The sequence below is a fragment of the Mastigoproctus giganteus genome, chromosome 11 (assembly GCF_048544385.1).
Source record: "Mastigoproctus giganteus isolate SK-2022 chromosome 11, ASM4854438v1, whole genome shotgun sequence".
Taxonomy (NCBI): domain Eukaryota; kingdom Metazoa; phylum Arthropoda; class Arachnida; order Uropygi; family Thelyphonidae; genus Mastigoproctus; species Mastigoproctus giganteus.
The window spans coordinates 17,949,204-17,964,305 of record NC_143585.1 but is presented as its reverse complement, the minus strand read 5'-3'; positions in this window follow the sequence as shown (position 1 = coordinate 17,964,305).

Sequence of the window (15,102 nt, the reverse complement as noted above, 5' to 3'; positions counted from 1 at the left end):
AATGTTTTGGTAGGACCAAAACATCCGGGCTCTCGCCCATATGCGACACAGTTCTTGTTGTGTTCCTAACAGCAAATAAACTTACATCTAGTAGGTTAATACAAAACGTAACAGACCAACTGGTCAACATAAACTCAAAATGATAAGTAATAAATCGTCAACCATTTAGACTCGTGGAATGGACGGACTATCACATCCCACATCAAGAGTTACCGTCCCCACCACGAGGAGGTAGGTCACTACTATCCGAGCCTAGCCCGTTCCAAAAACACTGATTTAACAAATTCGGCAAATGTGCCATAAGTTTCCCTTGTTAACAACAATTCAAATCGGAGGTAGCAAGAGAGTATCCCTCCCCCAAGCCTCACCTGCAGATCCATCTAAAGCGGACATTGTTGCAAAATGTGGAGGCTAGACTCCGGAACACCACAATCATACATCGCCGAGGGAACAAGACCCAACTGGAAAAGCCTAGACCTCAAACCGGGCTCTCGTAAGGACACAGCAGACGGCCAACCCAAACTGGAGCCAGGAACGTCGTCCCCGACTCACAGTGAGAACGGAGGGCATAAAGGAGTATAGATGTCTACCTTTCTCAGAATTGGTCCACTGGACTTGCCAAATGGCCTCCAATTCATCGTTGGTACGTCTCCGTTCGAATGTTCTGGTGTGACCGAACTTTCTGGTGTGTAGTGGTTTCTCCATCTAAGACAATGCCAGTCCCCATACGGCTAATATTGTGTTGGCAGTGATCTTGCCATAGGTATCGAGGTTTAAGCACATCCCCCTTATTCAGCAGACTTAGTCCCGTGTGATTTTTTCCTGTTTCCATGTCTGAAGAAAGCTCTGAAAGGCAAGCGTTTTGCGTCCGACACAACAATGCTTGCAGAGCCCCAAAGGAATCACTTCACAGTCATTCGAAAAATGGATCGCGAGAAGCATTTAATGCGTGGGTACGACGGTGGCGTGAGCGTGTAAAGTTCAAGGTAGAGTATTTCGAGAAGGAGAAATCCACAGAAGATTCAGATGATGACAATTAAGATAAGATCTTGCACCAGTCCGCGAATTAAATGATCACCCCTCGTATAAGGGTCATTTAATTAAAACAGATTTTTAGAATAAATAGTTGGGATATTCGCTGATATAATTACCGTATTCGCATAAATGATAATGACGTCCTCTAGGAACGATGTATGCAAGTAAAGATGTGGGATACTATGAATCATGGATTCATCCGAATATGTCCAGCAATTTTTGGATGCAGAAGCCTTCAATGGTGCAAAACGGGTGCACAGGGACGGTGGTCTAGTCAGGTACAGCCACGTCCAAGTCAAGAGGGTAACCTTTCCTAGATCGAGTCAACTCTTGCGATAATCGATGAATCTGTGCAGAGAACAAACGAATGAGTCAGACAGGAGGAATGCACTTCCCACATATGCAAAAAAAATCGATCCATATCAGACTTAGGGAAGGTGGTTGCTCGATACGATCTATTATTTAATGACACAGTTAATGCCAATTTCCATAGAAACACTATAGAGAAGTGAAGATGGGCCATAAAGGCAAAGCTGTGGAGCAATTAGCGCTTCGCATGGTGTTACTACAGACACGCGAAATCTTATATAGAATCGTATCTAGATTTAAATGTAATTCTACAGCAGAAAGTGCTGCAACGCCCAGTCTACAGCCCTGATCTTTCACTCTACGACTACCACGTCGTCATTCCTCCTGAAGAAGATAGGCAGTGGTTTTATTTAGAAAATGAAATTAAATATACTATCACTCATTGGCATATATACTGGCACACCAGCAGCAAGTGTAGTTCCATTCTCAGAGGGTGTCTCGCCTGGCAACACGAGGAAACCGATGTCTCGATGATGCTGGTGTTTGTCCAGTTGCGACTGTGAATTATTTATTGAAAGTATGTTTAATTAAATAGTAAATTTCTTAATATTTAAGATGATTTTAATAATTATTAAAATTTTACAAATGTACTACAGCATTTACTATTAGAATTTGAAGCACTGCCATCTATTGGCAATTCTGGAAAGATTCTCGGAACATTTTTCACAAACTAAAGTAGGTATCAGATATTTATAGAATAGCTCAACATTATTTAAAAGACAACCTGCGAACAGATTAAATATTAATGTTCAAAGTGAGTAATGGTTTCTCTAAGTGGTTAAAACGCAACGTCTGTGGAGAATAAAGCCCCAGCCCAGACTATTTATTAATAGATACAGGTTAAAAGTATCTGTCACAATGATTACACCTGATGATACTGAAAGATGGGCGGAATGTTAGAAGAGAAACATCCCTTCGCTAGTAGGATTGCTTTCCTTTTCTTATCAAACAAAAGCACGCTTGCTAAGTACACAAAATGGTGTGTTTTTTGAAGTCGATAAGTTATTTCAATATATAATGTGGAAGGTTTCTCTGCAGCATCTGAAAGCTGTGGTGGAAAGCGACATATACAGGGGCAAGTAAGATTTTTCGCTGTGTAAGAACTTGTACTATGGCCATAATCATAAACACAAAATACTTAAGGGTTGACTAACTATTCGTTCCTTTCCGGGAATATGTGTATTAGCGATAATTCATGCAATTAAACTACAGAAATAATCTCAGATTTGACAGCCAACAACATTAGTCAACGGCTACAGAATCATTTATGGGATTATAAAGGCGAGAATGTACGAGTGACGATAGTTTAATTTCTGGTTTGTACATGACTCTTCTGTTCATTAGCGAATATCTAGCGTGGCGCTATTTAACAAACGGCCCATGAATCAAGCGCTCTATAGGCTCCTGTCTACCGTGAACTCTATCTTCGAGGAAAGCATTGCGCGGTTATAAGCTATGCAAGAGAAGCGTTGCTTGCGTAACTGAGTTGCTAGTCGTTTTGGTATTCGGGCTCTATAAATCCCAACAGGAAACGCAAAGCGTGTTTTACGGCTACAGTACAGATTTATCAGGGCCCACGAAAGTTATCAGCAAAATGCCTAGCTTTTATCACTAACAATTAGAAGAATGTGTGATGGCTTCCACATCCGGCGACTCATTTAGGAATGATGAATGTGTTCAACTAGAAATATGGTCCACAGCAAGCGGAAAGCCATCACACAGAAAGAAGATCACCTAGTGATTTAATTTATCTCCCTCAGCTGCCTCTGACAACTGCTCTCGGGAAATAATATCCGATTTTCTGCTAATAGGATCGATAAACTTGGAAGTCTCCTTCGGAACAAAAGACAAAAATTGAAATTCTCTCTGTCTCAATTTTATATATTGCAATTTATCAAAGACGTTATATTGTCTTGACAAAAAAATACAAGAAATCTCTGTCCTCAATGATTTTTTCCTAGGCTGGTATTCCGAGAACATCAGACTTATTCATGAATGGTAGTGTTTCCATGGTTTTACAGGTATACAAGGTCTGAAATAAACTAACGATATTGAATCTGTAAAAATATTTAAACTTTAGTGGGCGTAGCCACTTTCCTAGCATTCTCTCTCTGATTTTATACTTATCCCAACTCTCTATCATCCCTGAAAATACTGTTCGAAATAATTTTATTAAAATGAAAATGAGATGCTTTAAAGCTTTCTGATCAGAGTGCCTGAAAAAGTCGCATGGATTGGTATTTGTTTATTAATTATTTTGGGGTAAAATTTCTTACCGAAAGAGTGGAATATCATCTCGTATTGTAGCCTTGCCACAATACGAGATGATCCTTTGACCACAGAAAAGTCAATTTTTGTGGTCAAAGGATCATCTTTTTTGACGAATGAACTACCAAAAGTTGATGATATAATACTTGGCTCACTCTTATAGAGTAATGAATTCTTAATAGCCATTTCCTTTGATACATAAAAAGGAGATCAGCATGGTTTTTACATATCCTGACATGCGCGATTTCCTCGACCGAGGAGAATATGGACTTTTCCACTGAAGACTTTCAAATTACAAGAATCTATGGTACAAGCTGTAAACATGTTGGGATTACGATTTCAAAAGTGATCGTAGTAGAGGGTGTAATTAATACTTACTCTTCAGATGGCGTTAACATCAGAAGTGGAGTACCTCAAGGAGTACTGGGACCACTGTTGTTTATGATTTTCTTAAATAAAAGCGATGAAGGAATGTAGAGCTAGATTTCGAAATTTGCGGATGATATCTTGGTTAATGATCAGTGATAAAAATATCACTGATGTGGTTAATGATCAGTGATAAAAAGCGCTCATTCCGGACGACATGGATAGACTTTAAAGATCATCAGAATATTGGCAGCTAGGATTTTATGCAGCAAATTGTAAAGTCTTACGCTTCGGAAATAGCAACCCCAAAATAATTTATACACCTTGTACAGTTCATAATGAGATTTTAGGGTTACAGTACAGAGAGATATACTGTTCTCTTTGCAGCGAAGATAAAGGAAAAGAGGGGACCTCTAATGTCCTATCAATGTTTCATCAGATATTTGCTTGTATAGATAGAGAGGTCAAAAGCCCAGTGTAACAGGCAGTTTTAAGACCGCACATGGACTATTGTATCAAAGTACTGTATGGCGAACGCACCAAAAAGGCATTGAGCTTTTTGAGAGGATACAGGGATGGAAATGGAAAGAGTTTGAGATCGAGGAAGAAGGTCGTCCGTATGAGGAAGACTTCGAATATGTGGGATACAGAGCTTGGTATCTAGGTACTTAGGGGAAGCTGAAGACTGACCGAATCTATAAATTCAAATTAAAAGGGTACAGTATTCCTCCAAACTATATTGGAGGAAGTTTAATTTTTCCCAGAGAATTGTTAAATACTGAAATAAATTGGTCCCGTGAGTAGATGAGGTTGAGAGCTCGGGAAAATTCAAAGATGAACTGAATGGGTACCTATGAGTGTGAGGAAGCACAGCAGTGGTAGTTATTTTATTTATTTATTATTATTATTATTATTATGAATTTTTCTTTTTTTGAGATTTTGTTACTGGTACCAAGTGCATAAGGTGGTTGATTGTGTTCAGTTACTATTATTATTATTGCTGTTGGTGGAGGAACTCTGTGACGATCCTAAAAGTGTTTAGGATCGCAACTTTCTGAAGTTCCATGTTAGGTGTTCTCTGGGAGACCTATTGCTGCCATGTTCTTATGGCGGCTCTTTGGCACCATGACTGTGGTTGAAAATGGTGATCGCAATGGTCATTACTTGTTCCATATGCCACACTTCTGACTTCCTGTCATAGGTCTGTAACAAATGTCTGAATGAAAGCACTTTCCCTGTTATCTGGAAGACAGCTCTTCTTAAACTAATTCCTAAACCTTCAAACACCCCGAGTGGCAAGTCCTTCAGTCCCATTGCTCTGTTATCGCATTTGGCCAAAACACTTGAAAGGTTGATTGCTAGAAGACTTACTTCTCTTTTCACGAACACTCTCTTGTATCAGACGATCAATATTGTTACCGAACTGGACGAGGAACTGAAGAAGCAGTCGTTGAATTCCTTTCTCGAGTTAACTTTGTAAACTCTAAATATGTTCTTGCTATTTTTGTTGATTTCTCTGCGGCGTTTGATCTGTTATGGTGGTCTAGTTTGTTTGCTCGCTTACGTGCTGCCAATTGTCCTCTTCCTCTCTATAACCTTTTAAGAAGTTATTTTGAAAAGCGTACAGTTTCTGTTATTTCTGGATCTAATTCTGTCTCTCGCTCTGTCACTAGGAGCTTTGCAAACTCTGCAAACACTTAGAACTTTGCAAACTCTAAATATGTTCTTGCTATTTTTGTTGATTTCTCTGCGGCGTTTGATCTGTTATGGTGGTCTAGTTTGTTTGCTCGCTTACGTGCTGCCAATTGTCCTCTTCCTCTCTATAACCTTTTAAGAAGTTATTTTGAAAAGCGTACAGTTTCTGTTATTTCTGGATCTAATTCTGTCTCTCGCTCTGTCACTAGGAGCTGCCCCCAGGGCTCTGTTCTTGGACCACTCGTCTGGAACATCGTTCTTGACGAATGGCTCCTTCAAACTATTCCTTATACTTCCAAAGTGGCTTATACAGACGATCTCACCCTGCTGATCCAGGGCAATTCCCGTGCCTCTCTTGAAAGTACTGCCAACTTAGTCATGTCAGATCTCTCTCAATGGTCCACCATAAATAAATTATCCATATCCACGACGAACATTAAAATGATGCTGGTTAAGGGTTCGCTTAATATTTCACGGCCACCTGTTGTAAAATTTCAAAACAAATCACTTTCCATGGTTTCTTCTCTAAAATTTCTTGGTCTGATCATTGATAGTAAACTTACGTTTACAAAACATTTGGAAGATCTCTCAGAGAAAGTCAAAACACTTACCTTCTCACTTCTGCGTCTCTCTAAACAATCTTGGGGTCTTAATTTTCGCTCTCTGCGGTTATATTACAAAGCTGTGTTTCTACCAATTTGTTCCTATGGCGCGGCCGCCTGGTTCTGACATGTTAAGAAGGTTTCAGTACAGACAAAACTTTATAGCAGTCAACGTAAAATGCTTTTAGCAATGTGCATGGTAGGACTGTGTCTACTCCTGCTTTGCAGGCCCTTAACAGCTGTCTGCCCCTCGATCTCTTTCTCATGTACCGAGGCCTATGCTTCTACATTAGGCACGCTGTCCCTGTTACCTTCCTTGGTATTACTATCGATGTTACTGGGAATCCCAAGGCAGAGAAAAGACGCTGTTGGAGTATTTTGATGCAGAATTGGCAAGACAGATGGTCCGCTACCTCTAAGGGTCTTGTTACTTTAAAGTTCATCCCAAACCTCACCTTTGCCACGTTAGAGTCCACTCAAAAGTGGTTTCATCCTGGTCTGTACACTCTACTTACTCTCTGGTCATGGCTCCCTTAATGCCAAACTTGCAACTTTCGACCTTACTCAATCACCTTTCTGTTCTTGCGGTGACCCACAAGACTGGGAACATATTTTATAACACTGCCATCAATACCTAGATCTTCGACAGAACCTTCTTCCTTCCACTGGTATCGCTGTCCCCGGAAATGAGCCGGTCTTTCTGAGCACCAGAGAAATTTCCAGTCCCTGCAAGAATTTGCTCGTCATGCTTTTGATCGCCGGAGACGCCTTCTCACTCAACTACGGAATACCTACGAGGAGTATGTCTGGTCTGTTGTGTGAGATCGTCTTGTCTGTTGTTATAGAACGGTTCCAGTATAGGTTGTGAATAGGGGTCTCTAGTATGTTCGTACTTGTACTACGGTACACTTCCTTTGGTCAATTAGTATTTTTGCGCTAGTTTATGATGTTTTATCCTGGTGACCTGGTACGTATCTGTGAGTGCACTCCGTCTGGGTGATCACCCTGCATTCCGTGGTAATGTACTCGATTGATTCTAGGGCCAGGTGGCACCGTCGATATGTGTCATCTGTCACTCCTGGTTCTTTTTTGGCGATATAAAAATTAAAAAAAAAAATGCAGTTCCTTTAGTTCATTAACTGGTCTTGGTTGGTGAGCATGAATTCTTTGGTCTCGTTGAAGAGCCTCCCCCTAGTGATCCATGTGTTGGAAGTAATCTTATCTATCTTATTGTAATGTCTACTGTGGAATACCTTCTTCGCCCATCTTTCTGTCTTAATTTCGTCTGTCTTGTGAGTTGTGTATCCTTGTTGAGGCTGAGCGGTATATGCCATTTGTCTATCTTCCTTTTGGCTTGTTAGCTTGCCGCTATATTTCCTGGAAGTAATTTGTTTGGTTCTTAATAGCCTTTTTCTCTTCTTCAATGAGATCACTAAATCCCCTCCCTCCTTCTTTACGAGTTATGGGGTCTGCGCAGGTGGCATACTGGTATCGTCACCGTCCTGCCCACACCGGGTGGAAAAGGCCCGGTTTCGAATCCCGTCAATGATGCGAGGAACTTTCATGGGCAGACTGTTATCACTAGGTGGCTGTGTTAGTCGTTCTCAGCCAATAAGAGCATGGTCCTGGAAAATCGGATTTTCGTCCAGCAAAACAGACAAATCGATCAGAGAACATGCAATTCACAAACATAATACACTTGGGTAGATGAATCATTTTCCCACCATACAGCTTTCTTTTTAGAAGGCTGCTCAGTCTCTGATGCATTTCGATCTCTTTTGGGTAGGCTTCCATCTTCTTGTGTTCTAACTGTTGAGCTTGCATCATTCCCAGATATTTATAGAAGTGATTGAAGCCGTAATAGAGGGTCTCTCCCTTAATAATGGCTTCAGTCTCTTCACTTGTATTTAGCTGGTAGTTTTTACCGACTGGTTTTCCCTGATGCAGTCCACGGGTCTTGCAATTTGTCTAGGCCACATGCATTCTGATGTCAGTGTTGAACTCTTCAGTGATCCGGAGCAGCTGTTGGACTAGATTCTCGGTTGCCGCATAGGGTTTGATGTATCCATGTACATCATGTGAGAGAGGGTGTACATGCTCTTCCCCCCTCCTTTAAGAGTATCCTGTTTGCAGTCAGTTGTTGAGTATGGTGGACAGTGGGTTGTGTGCTAGACGGAATCACTGTAGACTTCGACATTCCCCTGGAAGATTCGGCTTCTGATAACAATCGGTGTGGTTGTGATGTTCTCGACCTTAATGGTGGTCCTTCACTTCGCCATGGTTTCCTCCAATGGAGTTGAAGGACTTGCGGTAGACAATGCAGGCCATGTACAGGTTGCGGGTTGCCGTGTGCAGTGCTTCTTGTAGGCTTGCTCCATAACTGCGACGTCAATGGTCATTTGCTGCTTGCATCCTTTCCTCCTCTGCCTACGTCCCTTCTGCTGCTCGGCCTGATATTCTGGCTCTCCAAGTGTTCTGATATCTTCTTGTTAATGCAGCTGGTCAAGTCTTGTACATTGTTCGGAGACAAGTGATCGGTCTGTACTTAGCCGGATTTGTTGTGATGATTCCTTGTGTCAGAGTCCCTATTTCTGGGGTTCGCCTGTTCTACTCTTCCTCCTGAACCTCCTGTTCTGTCATCTCTTGCATGTCCTTAGTTTTCTTCCATTCCAAGTCTATCCAGGGGCACGACCGCTAACTTCGCTGCCCCACAAGTTCCCCCAGAACTCCTCTGGTACCTTCTTGTAGGGCTTCGTTTCTCTCCTCCTCTTGTCCGATGTTCCTGTAGAAGGCTCTCTGGATTTCGTCAAATATCCGTTTATCTGTTTTCCTCTGGGCATCCTTTCTGTGTAAGCAACGTTTCTTGCTGAGTGCAAGGACGTTCTGCAGATATTCTTCGATCCTCTGATCACAGTCCTTGTGTTTATTGTGAATTCTGTCTTTCTACTGGTCTTATCGGCGCGGTAACAGAGTGGTGTTGTCACCGTCGTCCCCACCCGGGTGGAAAAGATCCGGATTCGAATCCGGTCGATGACACGATTTACTGTTATGGACTTTATTCACTCTGTGGCTGAGATAGTCAGTCTCAGGCATAAAAAGCAAGGTTTGTTCCGGAAAAATTGGAGTTTTTCGTCCAGCAAAGCAGGCAAATCGATCTCAGAACACACGCAATTACAGACACAATACACATGGGTAGTTTCTGCTTCGGTATGGTATGGGTGTCTGTGGGGTCGGTTTTCTGGAATTCTGCCAGGGAAATTTTTATTGTGGATATCGCGACCTCGTCCCTTTGCATTTCTTGTACTTGCTGTTCCTCTTCTAGTTCTGGTTCGGATGTGTCCGCATTCTTTGTAGTTGAGCGCACACATCCTGCTATATTTTTTTTTCACGATTGCAGGAGCTATAAGGTTTTTTGATGACGATGGTCTGCTGTTCTCTGTCCTGGACAGTCGAGAACCGTTCCAACCACTTTCTGCGTAGTTTATCCTGTACATTTTCATATTGATCTCTAACTTAGTTAATTCGTAGTATGCTCGTATGGTGAAAGTATTAATTTCGATGTTCCACTTCATTCGTTGACTTCTTTTCTGGGTGGTCAGTAGCGCAATTGCCCAGGAAGCACTTCCAGTTGGTTGGTATGGATAGTCTTGTCCTTCCCTTCTGGAAGCTATGCCGCTAAGAGCGGAACTTGCTAAACTGTTTTCTGCGAAGGACTGTTTTCGAATTTTCTAGACAATCCCTCTCACTAAGGGCTGACACAAGTGACTTTTTTCTGCGCCACACTCGATCCAGTCTGTTCAATATTTCAACTTGTCATCTACATCCAGCTATGTGGACCTGTTTATTTTGGTCTTTTGCATCCAGTGGTGGGTGGTAGTTATTGGAAGCGACACCACTCTTTGGCTCAGATATCAAGTCGACCTTGGGGAAGGTAATCCGATGAATCGACTTTCGCGATTTTTTTCTCCCTCGCGCTTTTTTTTTTTATTTTATTTATGGATTTTAACTCGGATTCATCACATGGTGGTCTGGCGGCGTAACCACTGGGCTAATGGCATTCCTTTTTTTTTATTATTATTATTTGGCTTTTATTATTATATTTATTTGTGCAGTAAACGCCTGGAGCTCTCCAGGATCGATAGACTGCTCCAATATTTAAAAATAAACATCTGGTGAAATACAAGACATCCTTTCCTGATAACACCGTGTGTATTTCTAGATCGTTGATGGTAATTTCAGCCTGATAACTGATGGGTTCTTTCTAAAAGCATCCCTATTATATCTAATTCCCCCATTGTACAGATTAATACCTAAATCAACTTCCTTAGGAAATGCTATCAGAAAAGTAGTTTTAAAAGTAATTTGTCAGTAATCTGCTTTGCCGCGATAATTCATGCGCACAATATGTTTGCTGTGAGTCTCTGAGCTGTAATTACATTGATAGTGAAGAGTTAACCGTAATCATCAGATAATTAATTATACGTCAACCAAATAAATGAACGCGAAGAGCTCTTAGGGCCACAGAACAATTGACGTCGATCTGATTGTTGATGTCTGTAGGGGTCCGTACACGGCTAACCATAGAAATGCATTTTTCCTAATCATCTTCATTACTTATGTCTTTATCAATCTTTTTCGGCAAATTAATTTCGGAGCATGCGAGATGGAGATAAGAGCGATATCTTGTAAACTTCAGCAATGTGCGCCATGCTTCCGTTAATTTGAAATCACTTTGCCAGCCTGGTGTCTTTCGTACGTGGAAGATAACAAGCTATCTTTTTTTTTTGCAAATTTTGGACTTGTATAGGGATTTTGCACAAATCCCTATTTTTAAAGCATTCGTGGGTAGCGCAGTTGGTATAATCACCGTTCTCCCCACACCGGGTGTAAAAGATCTGAGGAGTTCGAATCCCATCAACGACGAGAGGAATTTTTATGGGTCGTTTTCACAAAGTGGCTGAGTTAGTTGGTTTCAGGCGAAGGTTGGTTTTTCTCCCGAAAATCTCCGGTCTCTACACCACGATTGTGGTGCACAGACCGGAAACACTGGCCATTAAAATTATTGACAGGACATTATGAGGATTGGTCAATCTCGGTACAGGGTATAGTAATTAGATGTACGCATCTGGATGCAAGTATGCATAAAGAACAGGTTCGTCCAGACTCATACACATAATGGAGCTCAATTATAGTAGTGGGACCATATGGGCAACTTTTTCGTGGTTTGGAATTGGTTCGCTGGTTGTCATCGATGTTTTTGAGAAGGAGATGTTTCGGAATACCATGACAAGGTTGTATCCTTTATATACAAGTCAATAGTAGTCTGAAGAAATATTATGGTAAACCTACCATTTCTAAACCCAGACTTCTGAATCTAACTGAATATCTTTGGGATTTATGTTCTAAAATTGCAAATAAGAGCCAGAAGAAGACGTCCTAGTTCAGGCAGAGAACTAATCGCAACCTTAAGGGAAAAGTAGGGTAAGATTCTAGTCTCGACCTATCAAAAGCTTATATAAAGTGTCCCCTCAGAGGGACATTGTAGCTATTGACGCCCTTATATGCCATGGGGATGATTTTATATTAAAATTTTCTTTCTGGGAAGACATGTCCAGAAAAACAGTTTGCCATACTTCCAATAAATTTTTTTTTCTTAAATGTGATGTGTTTTTCTTATGATTTGACGACCCAATAAATGTCGAGGGATTTGATTTTCCATGTGTATGTTTTAGCTTCCACCGTCCCGAACATAAAACGGAATTTATATTTATTTTATTTATTTGTTTACAGTGGTGGGCACCATTTATCACTACTAGAAGGTGAGCACGGATTTCACTGGATGTTGAATGCTGTAAACTTTCACTAATTCTACTATTTATTCATTCTAAGTTTATTCCTGAAATCTGATAATATAATGCATAATATTCCTGGTGCCATTGCAATTAATTATCCCTACCTGCATGCAGACAACATTCTATTATCGATTTGTATCGGAACCAGGTATCTGTTCATCAGAGAATGTAGAATTCTGTCGCTGATAACTATCGGTGTTAATGATCCATGACTGGCAATGAAATCCTTATTAAAGTGAAATCACGGGCATTAAGGATGGAACAGGGCGATGGATAATCAATTCACAACAGGAATTTCGCTGTGCAATAATAAATAATTTCCTATTTCGTGACATCGTTTTGACTGTAGTTAGTGTAAGACAACACACATATGAGGAAAAGTGCGTTCTGTATCCACACTATCCTACGAAAATTCGAGGGGAATCTTGTAATTATCAATGCCTAATAGCAAAAGAATGGCATCGGAAAATTGCATTGACCAGCGCACACACACACACACACAAAGTCAACCCAATAAAGTGGTATTTATTTAAAGAATTTAATAGCGCGTTGGCTGTATTGACTGATCCAATGTGCCATGGAACACTTTCTGCTAATCTCTGATAGAAAGCTGCTGATATTGAGTTTAACCCCTCCTTTAAAGCATTGATAAACCCCACTAATGAAGACTGGCCACCCTGACCTTGGTCTAATTCTCCGCTCCAGTTCAACCGAAAGATACTCAATTGGATTGAGATCGATCTCTGTGCTGACCAGTGCAATGTTCCGATGCTACTCTCTTCCAACCATGTATTACCAAGCCTTGATTTATGATATGGTGCGTTGTCGTGTTGGAAGGGGTAAATGCGGCTTTCACGAAATTACCATAATGTAGGGCGTACAGAATTAACCGAATGCCAATGTAGAATGCAGCATTCACGGTTCCATGAATCTATACCACATGAAACGCCCTCAGACCATTACACCTCTCTCCCGAGGTTACAGATGGACAACACCATTGACTACAGACTTGGAGTTGATGTTTGAAGTAACATCATTATTAGAAGAACGAGTAGAATGAATAGAAGATTTTGAGACAATTTCTATGCCTACATTGATTATGTACTCTTCCAGATAGTTTTCAATTAGCAAACATACAGAAAAGCAAAGAAATTCAAACAATATGTATTTATTAATGGTATTTATCTCGCATGAGGTCAAAAACAAGAAATATTTTGGGTTCAAGTTAAAGAGTAAGGCTGTATCCTCAGAAGAAATAAATCCTGTGCAGAAATTGCCTAGGCAAACCCAGTGTAATATGTACAGATATTGTAGTAGTTAAAGTCAAACAGATGTTGTTTGCGCTCAGTGATTGCCCAATTAGCTCAGATAATAGCCGCAAACAACAGTCGATGTTCGGCTACATCCCTGCCTCGTGTAAGTGATTCAATTAGTGCAATATTATTCCGGGCAGTTACTTACTATACAGGAAAGAAATTCCACCCTGTAAGGAAGGAAAGGAAAGGCACATAAAAATAAATAATATTAAAAAAGTAACATCTAGTATTTATCAAGGTCCAGGAACAATCGAATTATGCTAGCAAGAAGGTCCGTTGAGGAAGCCATATCAGTAGTGAACAGTCCAGTTCATCAGGGGGAGTTAACAGTCAGGATAGTTAGCTAAATACGCAACAGAGTCAGGCATCGAAGAGCCACATGATTTGTTATGCATCCAAACCAAAGAGAAATTGCACGGTGACTCAAAATGGAAGAAGATATCCACCAAAAGAAGAACAGAACAATACATCAATATACCTTGCTACTGCAAAACTCTACAGTACAAGTAGCCATTTAATTGCACAATCAACCGCCAAATCCAGACATCATCTACACACGGACAGGATACATGGAGTTTGCAACCCATATCAAAATCCACCCTAGCAGCCCAAAACTCACACGAAGCGAGGTATATGACTTACTGGCAAAAAGAAAAAAAAAAGTATCACAAACAGATCCACAGTTCACCACAAACCCTGCCATCCGTTGATCAAATAACACCATAGAACATGCATTTAAAATATCCTGGAAAAGCTCATCATACCGACTCCACTGTCTTGGCTGGCCCCAACTAGGTAATCCTAGAAGTTCCAGTCGAATTAAGAGCCAACATTCCATCAGTCACATGGAAGACATCGGTCACATCGGTCAACATTCCATCGGCCTGCGAAGTCAAGCGAAGGTCCAGCATTTTCCATCATATATGAAGATGAAGATCAAATTTTCACTAGAACAACCTAATGGTAAAGAAACGATCACCACTACAAGTCATAGTAGACTCAGTCGACAAGCTCTGAGAGAACATTATACCGTAATTCCAATATCTGTGGAAGATATTGGAATTGTATTGTGTCACACCAGGGTAGTCAAGGAGGTGATCTATTGTCCAAATCACCGCAGATGAATTGCACACTAGTTCACATCACCATAATTAGTTTTCAAAATTAATTTTTATAAGTAGTTCTACGCTCTGCTTTGTCTCGTACCTGGAAAAACCATTATCGGCTGCATGCCACCATCTTACTCCAAATTCGCGTTCATTATATATACGAAAATAATGGAAAAACGATTAGTGGACCTTAGAAACTTTTTCAGGAGTGTGTACATTATTAGGATTACTCCTTAAATTTTGCGGCTTACATTAAAGAAATTCTTTGTTTTTTCTCGCTCGAGCAAGAGATGCGAACTAGGAGATGGAAGGGTCATCTTTCATTAAATATCTCGGGTTTATGATATAGCTGGTTTTATTAGAATTCTAGCATTACTTAATTAAACCGAGGCAGAAAATAATTTAAAATTAGACTGCGCTTGCCTCGCGTGCCTCGGAAAGATATTTTCTTACCAGCGCGAAAAGACGGGTGGCCCTTGATGTTTACAGA